We start from the raw sequence: 12,409 nt of genomic DNA, 5'->3' as shown, positions 1-12,409 counted from the left end.
TTCATTTATAATTATATTGTTACCAGGTAACACACAGCAACAACAAAAGCTCGTTGTTTTGCCAACACTCTTCAACGTCCTTTTCCAAGTATGTAAGATTAATTAATTTCTCAGCCATAGTACATTTCCTGAGACTTTTAAAAGTCTGCAAAATCCAGGCAGTACACCCCAGGGTTTTTATTGCAGAACTTGTTAAGAAGTGCCCTTCTTTATTTCTGGTCTACCACATTTTCCCTCTATACTTAAACCCTTTCGGGTGAAGTACAGAACGGAACAGATCTTTGAATGTACAGTTGTGTTGTTCTGAAAAGACAAAGTGGCATTCTGTTTACATGTCTCCATCGCTCTCCAGGTTCAGAAGCAAACAGAGTTCCGGCTGAGAAAGAAAAGCCTTCACTGGGGTCAAGCAAGATACACACAGCAAGGGCTGGAAGGGAAAGGAATACTTGAGATGTGGAAGACATCTCTGGGTAGGTCATGCCTGCCTCCATGACAGCGCTACAGTTTTGATAGGCCCTCTAGGTCTGTCTCCTGCATGAGTGTCTTATCTCCTTGACTCAGTGGCATGGTTTTGCTGCTTCAGAAGTGGGAGAATAGCAGCATGCCAAATCCTAGAGCAGAGGTAGGCAACCTAAGGCCCGTGGGCCGGATGCGGCGTAATCACCTTCTCAATCCGGCCCATGGATGGTCCAGGAATCAGCATGTTTTTACACGAGTAGAATGTGTCCTTTTATTTAAAATGCATCTCTGGGTTATTTGTGGGACCTGCCTGGTGTTTTTACATGAGTAGAATGTGTGCTTTTATTTAAAATGCATCTCTGGGTTATTTGTGGGGCATAGGAAAAATTTTCAATTTTTTTTTTGAAAATATACTTCGGCCCACCACATGGTCTGAGGGATGGTGGACCGGCCCACGGCTGAAAAAGGTTGCTGACCCCTTTCCTAGAGTATATTGGACTAGAACAACAAGAAGAAGTGGGCTCCTGAGGGGTGTGTCTTGTCCACTTTATTTGGCAGGGAATAATTCCCCCCAGCAAAACTGTTGCCTCTCCTGTTCAGTGGCTGTCTGCTGTAGCTGCAATGAGTCTTTTTGGCATGCCTTCCCTCTCTTCAGACATGCTAGAATCAAGGAAAGGAGCTGTGCTCCACCATGTCTATCAGCGATGTTATTTAGATGTACACTTCACCAGTTTCACATGCGTAAGACTTGTTTCCAAACAGATCTTTCCAAAGGTTTGCTGCCTTTATGAGGAACCTTATTGAACTCCTTGGGCAAAGTAATTTTAAAGAGGGGGACAGCTAACATTTCGCATGCTGCTCACCACAATTTTTAATACCCACTCTTACTTTGCCTGCCTTCAAATTTTAGCAGTGCAGCAATAAAAGTGTGACGATCGACAGGATGCCCTCCGTAGGTACTGGAACAGCTGTTAAGCCCTTTGCTAAGAATGGGCAGTATGAAAGTCTTAAGCAGGAAGCTCTGCATGTCTGTTGGCAGATGGTAGTTAAACTTCTGTGCAAGCTTAGAGTCTCAAGGGCACATTTTCATCCCACACTCTACAAGATGAACGGAAGTAATAAAGCCCGAAGAGCGAGAGAGAGAGAGAATGGGGAAGAAAGTATTGTTCCAAGTGTTGCTGGTGCTTAGAGAAATAGCTAACACAGATTCACTTCATTTTTTGTTGGTCATATATTGCAGGTAAAATTGGATGTCATACATTGCCCAAAGGAGACAGGGGCAACATACAACAGATGTCGTGCAACTTTATTCCATTCCACAAGCAAAATGATGCTCAGTGTGTGTGCATGCAGTACAGTCGTACCTTGTTTTGTGGCCGGGATCCATTCCGGAGCCCCGGCCACTAGCTGAAAAGGAGGCAGGGCAAAGCATTGCATCTGCGCACGTGTGCGGAGCAGTTTGTGTTTCTGCGCATGCACAAGCAGCAAACCCAGAAGTAACCCATTTCGGTACTTCCGGATTTGCCATGGACGTTCGCCGGAACGGACGCTAGACAAGGCGGACGTTTGCGGAGGTATTACTGTATGTGTGACTAGGAATGAAAAGGCAGCTGCTTAGGTTGTGGAAGTGCAAATATGGTGACGTCTGGTCACATATACCGCATGCACACACACTGAGCATCATTTTGTGAGAGAGCCATGGATCTGCATTGGCCTGTGTGTCTACCAATAATGTGTTGCCTGGGACAAAGACTGAATGCGGGGAATGTTCATATGTGAGGGACCAAAAAAAAATCCATTGCATTACTTCCTCACAACAATGGGAACAAAACAGATACCAGACTGAGGCAGGAGAATTCTGCACTTCAGATTGCTGTTTGGGGAGGGCATTATTTTAGTGCATTGCCGTGTAAAAAACACCTCACTTCAGGTAGTAAGCTGGCAGTTTGGGAAGAATGGTTCAGAACAGGCCTCTGCCAGATGTACTAGTTTACTGCATGCATGGAATGTTTACAGGAAAGACCAATTAAAAAATAAGACTGACTCATCCACCTTGCAATCCGTACAGCCCAGACGGGGCTTTTTTCAGCCAGAACTCACTGGAACTCAGTTCCAACACCTGCCAGGTGGGTGCCATTGACTTTATAAGAGGTGTTCATGGTGAGTTCCAGCACCTCTTTTTCTAGAAAAATAGCACTGAGTCCAGGGTACTACCACCTCAGTCTGCAAAATGTGAAGACCAACTCAAGAGATGCGAACATCCACCCACTTCTCCATGCAGACTATTGCTTCTTCCTCCCCTGCCCCATTCAGCGGTCTCCAGGGACTCTTCACAACAGGGTCACGGGTTATACCTCTGTTGCTGCACCATTCTTGCCTTAGGCTCTATGGAGGTTGTTAGTATTCTGCATATGGAAGCAATTTTGATGAATAAAAACTGACTCTTCTTTGAAATAAGAAATTATTTGCTCCAAAAATATGGTTCAAAAGCTTTACAACAGAACGTTGCTCCACAGCAACTTAAAATAATAAAGTAACATTCAGATACATGCATAAGATCCTATGCTGATCTCACATAGGTTAACTATCATAGATTATGAATATCTTCCACCCAGAGCTAAAAAACCAAAGTTCTGTCTCTCTTCCTTACCCTGAGGCTGTTTTCCTACAGAGAGAATTAGCACGTCCATTCTTTCCAGTAGCTTAAGAACAAAGACTCACTCCAACCAAGATGGAAGCTAAAGAAGAATTGCTAAAGAAAGCTAAAGAAAGAATTGTAACACAATTCACCTTGTCAATGAGGCACAGAAATAGTAACACTGGGCTCTCTACTTCAGCACTTCTTTAGCTTCAATGGGAATTTCCACGCCATGCTTTACAATATACACACAGACATATTACAGGCATTTTCCATTTCAATGTGCATTAAACAATTATATTTAATAGGCTCCACCCCGTTCTCTGATCAAATTCTCTTGTGGCTTGGGCAATGTGCCTTACTTTATAAATGAAGTCAGGCAGCTCGTCAATTTTTCTCACCTGGATTGGGAATTCATTGCATATTGTATTGGTTGTGTGGCATCAGCTTGCCATGGGAGAGATTTGCCAGCAAGCCCACAATGCACTGTGTCAGTGAAATGACAGTACAGATTTATGCTCAGGGCAGCGTAATGTGCATGGCCAATTTGCCATGCACACATCGCAGAAGAAGCAACCAGCAAAGAGTAGCAACATCTGCTGAGCACTGATACCTTGGAGATCTCTCAGAAAGCTAGCTCTTTTTTGTATAATGCCAAAACTGCAATCCAAAATTAGACAAATCTTTTTCATAGGTTTTGGGTACATTGACAACTTCTCTCTTTGCAACTCATTTCCTTTGGTTGTTTGGTTGTTTACAGGATTTATTCCCTTCACCATAAGGTCTCAGTGTGGGTTACCGCAAAGCAATGTAAGATCAAATAAAATGAACACTTAAACAAAAACAAAAATAAAAGCAGGTCCTAAACACATATCTCAGCTGTCAAAACCAGGGTAAAATGATGCATTTTCAGCCTACAATGAAAAGCTGTACAATGAGGATGTTAGGTACACCTCTAGGGTGAGGGAATGGGTGTGTGTGTGTGTTGCTGCTTCAGATAAAGACCCATGTACAGCACATTGCAATAATTCTATCTGGAGGTTGTCAGAGCATGGAGCACAGGAAATAAGCAGCACTTTGAGATTGTGCTTCGAAACAAATGGAAAGCCAGTGCAGATGAAAGAAAAGATGATGAAACAGTTGGGGGTTAGAGATGGAGAGTGAAATGTACAGAGATCATCTTTGGGGCTCCCCCCCCCTTTGAGTGACAGCCTCTCGCTGCAGCCACCAGTTTGCCTTTGAAGAAAAGAAGAGAGGCACATCTCCTGACATCATTCAATCTGCTGGAAGCCTTGTGTGTGTCACCATTCCGTTTACGCTCCCGACAAATTAATCATCAGTCAGCTTGAGCATCTGCACACATGCTGAATGTGCAATGGGCTGTCCTCTGCTTGCTTGACGAACAGGGAGCAAGTCTGATTAACATGTAATTGAAAGAGGAGGAAGAGGAGGAAGAGGAAGGGTGAGCAACACGCTCAGTTACTCAGACCTTCTGCTGCAGTCCAAGGTATGCTGAACCAGGAAACGTAAGCCGCATTTGAGCTCAGGGGATCTTATTTTTGAATAAAGTTGTTAGGATGGAGCTAGGGGGTGGGAGTATCTAACACCTTTGGCTTCTCTCCATTTCTTATTTTTCCAATCTTAAATTCAGGTATGGGTCAAACACCAGAATGTTGAAATGAAACTGAACAAGCTGGAGCGTGTCCAGAAGAGGGCAACCAAAATGGTCAAAGGCCTGGAAACGATGCCTTATGAGGAACGGCTTAGGGAGCTGGGTATGTTTAGCCTGGAGAAGAGAAGGTTAAGGGGTGATATGATAGCCATGTTCAAATATATTAAAGGATGTCATATGGAGGAGGGAGAAAGGTTGTTTTCTGCTGCTCCAGAGAAGCAGACATGGAGCAATGGATTCAAACTACAAGAAAGAAGATTCCACTTAAACATTAGGAAGAACTTCCTGACAGTAAGAGCTGTTCGGCAGTGGAATTTGCTACCAAGGAGTGTGGTGGAGTCTCCTTCTCTGGAGGTCTTTAAGCAGAGGCTTGACAGGCATATGTCAAGAATGCTTTGATGGTGTTTCCTGCTTGGCAGGGGGTTGGACTGGATGGCCCTTGTGGTCTCTTCCAACTCTATGATTCTATGAACGTTGGAAGATTCAGGACAGATAGAAGATATTGCTGCACATAGTGAAACTATGGAACACACACACACACACACACACACACACACACACACACACAAAAGGCAGTGATGGGCATCAACTAGGATGGTTTTCAAAGAAGATGGGCAACAAGACTATCAACAGCCATTTGCCATAATAGCTGAGCCTCCACATTTGGATGCAGAAATGCTTCCGAATTACCAGTTGCCGGAAACCACAGTGGCAGTGGTGGGAAGAGTGCTCTTGTGCTCGAGTCCTGCAGTGGCCACTGTGAGAACAGAATGCTGGACCATATGGGCCACTGGTCTGACCCAGCAGGACTTGTCTTATGTTCCTATGTTGCCCTCCGCTCTAGCTAAGCCCTGATGCTAGGCGTTCCATATAGAGTTGGAGATATTCAATTCAATTTTCAACTAAAGGCAAACCTACGTAATTTGCACTATCCAAAACAATGTGAAAAGTGATACACAGGCATCCTTTAAAATTCATGCTCCCTTGGGTTTTGCGATGTAGTTCTCCGTAATGCGTACAGAAATGCGTATGCATATCTTGGAGACCACTGTAAGCAGATGAAAACACTGGCAGGATTGCAATAAAATCCTGGCAGGATTGTAATAAAACTCGTAATGTAGCAAGGACTATGGAGATAATGGAGTTATATAAAACATGAACTATTGAAAAAGATGCAGCAGAAAAGGTTTAACAAGGACCCATTGAGGGGAAGGTGGGAAGTCCAGAGAATCGGAGGAATCGTTTAACTGTTGATGTGTATGGTTGTATAGTTATAATTTTATATATGTAAAATCAAATAAAAATATTCCAGAAAAATGCATATGTGTGGGAAAGCATGCACAAAATAACATTTTGAAAAATGCATTGTCTTAGGAAGCATTGCTTTAACAATGTGTATATAGTATTAGGCAAACATTTTCTGCTGACGAAGTATCTGATTAAGTGTGCATGCACACGAAAGCTCATACCAAAATAAAAACTTAGTTGGTCTTTAAGGTGCTACTGAAGGAATGTTTTTATTTTGTTTCGACTCAGACCAACACAGCTACCTACCTGTAACTATTTCCTGCAAGTGTGTGTGTGGGGGGGGAGAAATTCACACTAAATGGCTAATGAATTTTCATGAGGACTTTCATGAGGACTTTGAAAAAGACCCTACAAACTTAACGCTGGAAAGATGAGAAACTAAGAGAGAACAAAAATGGGCAAATACCCACTCTGTTGTCATACATTGTCTTTCCAAAGCAATACAATTGTTTTTATTCTTACTACTATTGCTAATACGATCGCTTGGAGAGGAGGCGAGAAATACCACACAGCACTGCTACAGTAGCAGCGAACAACAAAAGTATCTTCAATCCCTGATGTACTTTCAACAGTGGTCTTTCTCAAGGGGAAAATTGCCTCACGAATAAGTAGCCGCCATGACAAGTTCTGAAGTCTATTTGGGCGGTTATAGTGCAGAACAGCACAATTGTAAGCATGTCTACGCAGGAATAGGTCCCACTGAGATCAAGGTCACTTGCTCCAAGGTAAGCATGCATCTGACTACAGCCTTATCTCATAATAAGTGACAGGAAAACACCCAACAGAGGAACAGATTTAACTGCCTTACCCATTTGTTAAGCAAAATTTCCCTCGAGAAAGACTGGCTTTTGAAATGCATTGGGAACTTAAAGGTACTTTTGTTGTTTACACAGCTGACACTGTTACCGTTTTCCATCCAGAATTTTTCACAGCTGTTAGATCCTTTTTTCCTTTTTTTTTGCTGCAGATTCCCTTGACAACCCTTCCCACATTCAATTTCCCATCGTTTGCTATAACTTTCCTAGTATGTTCTGAACCTTGAAATGGATGAGTCTTCTTCCGATGGGAACTTTCTCTCCAAACAATGTAACCATCTGCAATTCTCATAAAGTTCAACGGGACTTGAAATACATGAGAAGGCTTTGTGCTCTGAAGTCCATCTTGGATTGTGATTTGTGTGTCTAAATGGTGAACTGGAGGCTCTGAAGTCTAATCACCTTTACAATGCCCACTCTATGCTTTATTTGTTTTATTTTTCATTTATTAATATATTCATACACTTCCTTCCTGTGGGAAAATGCTCACGGCAGCTTCCACTGAAAGCATTTAAGGCACGCATCAAAGATAACAAAACAGATAATAATAAATCAAGGCCACATTAAAGGGATTTCCTCAAAAGCCAACTTATGGTTGTATGCTGGAAAGACTACAGTCCAGTCCTGTGGCTACTGAATGAAGCATAGATCTTTGTTGACAGGTGAGGAAATGGTCATATTTGGTGAGCCAGTCTAATGCCATTGCAGGCACTTGGGCCTTGAGTGGCAATGATGGTTCAATGAGCAGCCTCAGACTACTCACTCCTTAACGGGAAATGCAACTTATCCAGAATAGGAAAACTGTCTAATTCACAATCATGAGAATAACCTGTTCACCAGGCCCCTGACTTGCCAAGATTCAGATTCAGCTTTATGTAGTGGCATGTCAGGCTTCCACTTAAAACTTTTATGAGGGCCATTTTAAAACACTGTTGAGTTTTCTTCTAAAATGGAAAAAAACAACCCATGGCTTTCTTATTCTTAAAATGGAAGGTGGTGTTTTGCATTCACTATCCATCACCTTGTCCAATAAAGGTAAAGGGACCCCTGACGTCCAGTCATGACCAACTCTGGGGTTATGGCACTCATCTCGCATTATTGGCCGAGGGAGCCGGCATACAGCTTGCAGGTCATGTGGCCAGCATGACAAAGCCACTTCTGGCGAACCAGAGCAGCACACAGAAATGCCGTTTACCTTCCCGCTGTAGCAGTACCTATTTATCTACTTGCACTTTGACGTGCTTTCGAACTGCTAGGTTGGCAGGAGCTGGGACCGAGCAACGGGAGCTCACCCCATTGCAGGGATTCGAACCGCCGACCTTCTGATCGGCAAGCTCTAGGCTCTGTGGTTTAACCCACAGTGGCTTTCTCATTCCTAAAATGGAAGGTGGTGTTTTGCATTCACTATCCATCACCTTGTCCAATTAGATTTCTTTAAATTAATAGGCAAGCAGGTACAACCATATTTGAAGGGAAATGTAAAAACAAACAAACCTTGACCTCTCTTCCTTTCCTCAATAGCTCCTGCCATGCAGGTGGACCTCTGGAAGCTTTATGCATTCTATTCCCATCCCAATTCCCTTGACTGGCGAAAGGGAATATAAGCAACAGAAATTTGGCTTGCCTTAACGCCTCTGCGCTTCCTTGAGAAATGTGACATCTCATCTGATGTGCATTACCTCCAGCAGCACCCCGTCCCCCTGGTACAATGAATGTGTCCAGATTTCTCAGCCAGTCTATTACCTTTGGGCTCAGGAGCAAAAGAGTGGTTGACTGACATCTCTGCAGCACCAGCAAAGAAATGCACCCCTTTGCTGTAACTCTGGAAATAGCTGTTAAGCCTCTGCGCTGGGAATCCATCCAGCAACTAAATATTTAGTTGTGACTGGTGTTTTCTCATAGGCCATTATGCCAAAGACAGAGCTTTTGTCCAGAGAACACTAGACTTAAAAATGTGGGTGTCCACTTCCACGTTGCTGAAGAAAGGGGAAACCAACAAAGAGGATGCAGTTGCTAACTTATGTGTATAGATGCAAATTTAGAAATATCGTACTGTGTTTCTTTAGAAAATAGTCGTCTCACTACAGCAGGGGAGACTGGCCAGTTGACCCTAGATGCCTGCTCAGCCTGCTCTCCAGACACTAATTGATGATGGAGAAGTAACAGAAGGTATGTTCACTGGCAAGCCCTTCCACCACTCCCATTTCTCAGGGTTCTTTATTTCTAAATTGGACTTCTGAAGCAACCTTCCCCAACCTGGTGCCCTCCAGACATTTTGGACTATAATGCCCACCAGCCCAGCTAGAAGGATCAAAGGTCAGGGATGGCGAAAGTTGTGGTTTGGCAATGGAGCCAATTTCCTGAGGGATGGGGGTGGGCTTTCCTGCCGGAGGTCTTCAGGATAGTCATCTAGCACTGTTTTTCTTGCATTGATCAAGAAACGGGTTGGACTATATCAGGGTGGAGAATCTGTGGCCCTCTAGGTATTATTTGTCACCAACTTCCTCTGCCCCATCCAGCATGACCAATGGCCGGGGATGATGGGACTTTTAGTCCATCAACAACTGGAAGACTATAGGTTCCCCATTTCTAGACTAGATGGTCTACAAGGCCCCTTCCACCATTTGCAGGCCACATCTGCAATGTGAAGTGGTACTACAGTATCTGGAGTGCTGCTGACATAATAGGGAATAGTATGGGGTCTTGAATGGGGTAACTGTGCCCCTGAAGGACCAGGTGCACAGCCTGGGAGTCATCTTGGACTCACAGCTGTCCATGGAGGCATAGGTTAATTCTGTGCCCAGGGCGGCTGTCTACCAGCTCCATCTGGTACACAGGCTGAGACCCTACCTGCCCGCAGACTGTCTCACCAGAGTGGTGCATGCTCTGGTTATCTCCCGCTTGGACTACTGCAATGCGCTCTACATGGGGCTACCTTTGAAAGTGACCCGGAAACAGCAATTAATCCAGAATGCGGCAGCTAGACTAGTGACTGGGAGTGGCCGCTGGGACCACATAACACCGGTCCTGAGAGATCTACACTGGCTCCCAGTACGTTTCCGAGCACAATTCAAAGTGTTGGTACTGACCTTTAAAGCCCTAAATGGCCTCGGACCTATATACCTGAAGGAGCGTCTCCACCCCCAACATTCAGCCCGGACACTGAGATCCAGCACTGAGGGCCTTCTGGCGGTTCCCTCATTGCGAGAAGTGAGGTTACAGGGAATCAGACAGAGGGCCTTCTCGGTAGTGGCACCCGCGCTGTGGAACGCCCTCCCAGCAGATGTCAAGGCAATAAGTAACTATTTTACTTTTAGAAGACAACTGAAGGCGGCCCTGTTTAGGGAAGTTTTTAATGTTTATGCTGTATTGTTTTTAATATTCGGTTGGAAGCCGCCTAGAGTGGCTGGGGAAACCCAGCCAGATTGGCGGGGTATAAATAATGAATTTTTTATTATTATAGTACAAGAGACTAGACCTTGGTAATAATTCCTCTGTCCCTGCTTTTATCCCCTGCAGTATCTAGGAACAAAAAGTATCAAGAATCTGGAGCCACTATGAGGAAAGATGGAAATAACCTTGCAGCGCCTAACCCCTTGCACATCTTTGGAATGGGAAAAACAGTGCTCACCTTTGCATGGGAATGTGAAGTGAGCATTCAGCAAAGCATGAATGGATAAACAGTTCTTACTCTCTGGCGTCTTCATTTCTGTGGAAGTGTTTTCAGTTAAATGAAAATTAAAAGGCACTATAGTAAGTAATGTCTCCACCAGCACAGATAATTTAAGAGAGAAATTATCCTTAAAAAAAAGTATTGGACAAAGTAAAGGTATCTTGAGTGGAATTAGCAAAAGAAAATGCATTGTCCCAGCAGTGGAACAAAATCAGCACCATGGACAAAGCACTCCTATTACTTTGAGTCAGGAGACAGGGAAGAAAGTAGTGTACAGTGGTACCTCTACTTACAAATAACTCTACTTACGAATTTTTCTACTTACAAATGGAGCTCCGTCCGCCATCTTGGATGCGGTTTAGATAGGATTTTTTCTACTTACGAATTTTTAGATAGGGTTGCTTCGACTTACGAATGTTTGCTCCCAATGCATTCCTATGGGATTCGACTTACAATTTTTTTCGACTTATAAATGTGTGTTCGGAACGCATTAAATTCGTAAGTAGAGGTACCACTGTATTAGATGTCATGAACCCTGCAGCAGAGTCGGAACTGGGCAATGGATTGGCAAGCCCGAACGGAAGAGGAGGAGGCTGAAGAAACAGAGGCAAGGATGGAAACCTTGATTGGAGGAGAGCAGGTATCCCATTTCCACCCCAACTTCAGTCACTTTGGAAAAGGAAACCTCTCCCCCTGACTCTCCTGCAGAGAAGAGAGCCTCATGGGTGGCTGGGGAGAGTGAACAGGTGGCAGCAGTTCAGTCAGTATGTTCTGATATAGGTCCACGACCAGTAAATTACATTCGTTTGCTTTAACATATGGGCTGAACAAAAATCTCTTCCATTCCTTGTGGCAATGTCTTCACTTGATTGTTGTTTAACTAATAAAATTTCTGCTGTCAACATCAGTTGATTCTTTTCGAACTCTAGGTAGATCTACCTACATATTTTTGGCATATGAGGCAAAAATAATAAATAAATAAATGATGCCCTCCCTAGGGTTAAAAAAATTGTGATCATAAATTAAATAACTGTCAACTTGTCATCTTTTGATAGCATTCAGAATCTATTGCCTGTGGCTCTTTGTCTCACAGCAGAACCACCTGAGGTTTAACTATTACTTCACAGTATCTGTTGAAAGTGAGAATGAAAGCTCAGTGAGATCTTCCAGGGACCAAAGGTGTTATAAAAATGCATTGACATTCCTTTAAATACGTTTATTTATACAGTTATGTTTCGACTCATTGTACAGATAGGTCCAGTTTGGTAAATATTCCAACAGTTCCCCACCACCACCAACCTTCACTGAAATATTTTTACATTGTTCCTAATATACATATGCATATATATTATTGATTGATCTGCTATCATCATCATTGCTTCTGTTTTTGCTTTCCTTGTCTCCTTTGGGAAAGAGAATGGGATATGAATGTATTAAGTAAATAACCCTATAACCCTAATTGTGGATCCCCCCCTTTCTGTTCTAGGAGGGAAAAGACACCCTTTAAGATATAGATAGGGAACCTGTGGCCCTCCAGATATCAGTGGACTACAATATCCATCACCCCTGACCATTGGCGGTGCCAGGTGGAGCTGATGGGAGTTGAAGTCCCACAGTACCTGGAGGTTTTACAGGTTCTCTACTGTGCTTTGAAGGAAAAATGTCTGCCCTCAAGCTTTTCAAAATTCCAGTACCCATCTGTCTCCATTGCTTCCTGTGGGCATAATTAAATTCCACTCCCCTTGAAATCCATGTCATTTCAAAGGGTGTTGAATGTGCCAACCCCCTCGGCCATGGCCTGGTCCAGGAGCGCACGCAGGTGTCCAGCGACCCACCTCCAGTGG

The 12,409-nt window shown here is 43.7% G+C and overlaps 1 long non-coding RNA gene across 1 annotated transcript; it reads left to right on the top strand.

The window, feature by feature from the left end:
• The first annotated feature begins 347 nt into the window (after nt 1-347).
• LOC148686026 (uncharacterized) lies at nt 348-11,483 on the top strand. Its single transcript, XR_015949707.1, has 3 exons — nt 348-470; nt 8,959-9,061; nt 10,412-11,483. It is a non-coding gene; the product is annotated as an uncharacterized LOC148686026 (long non-coding RNA).
• The last annotated feature ends 926 nt before the right edge of the window (nt 11,484-12,409 follow it).

The sequence above is a fragment of the Zootoca vivipara genome, chromosome 4, assembly GCF_965207765.1.
Source record: "Zootoca vivipara chromosome 4, rZooViv2.hap1.1, whole genome shotgun sequence".
Lineage (NCBI taxonomy): Eukaryota > Metazoa > Chordata > Lepidosauria > Squamata > Lacertidae > Zootoca > Zootoca vivipara.
This window is presented reverse-complemented; position numbering and strand designations above follow the sequence as displayed.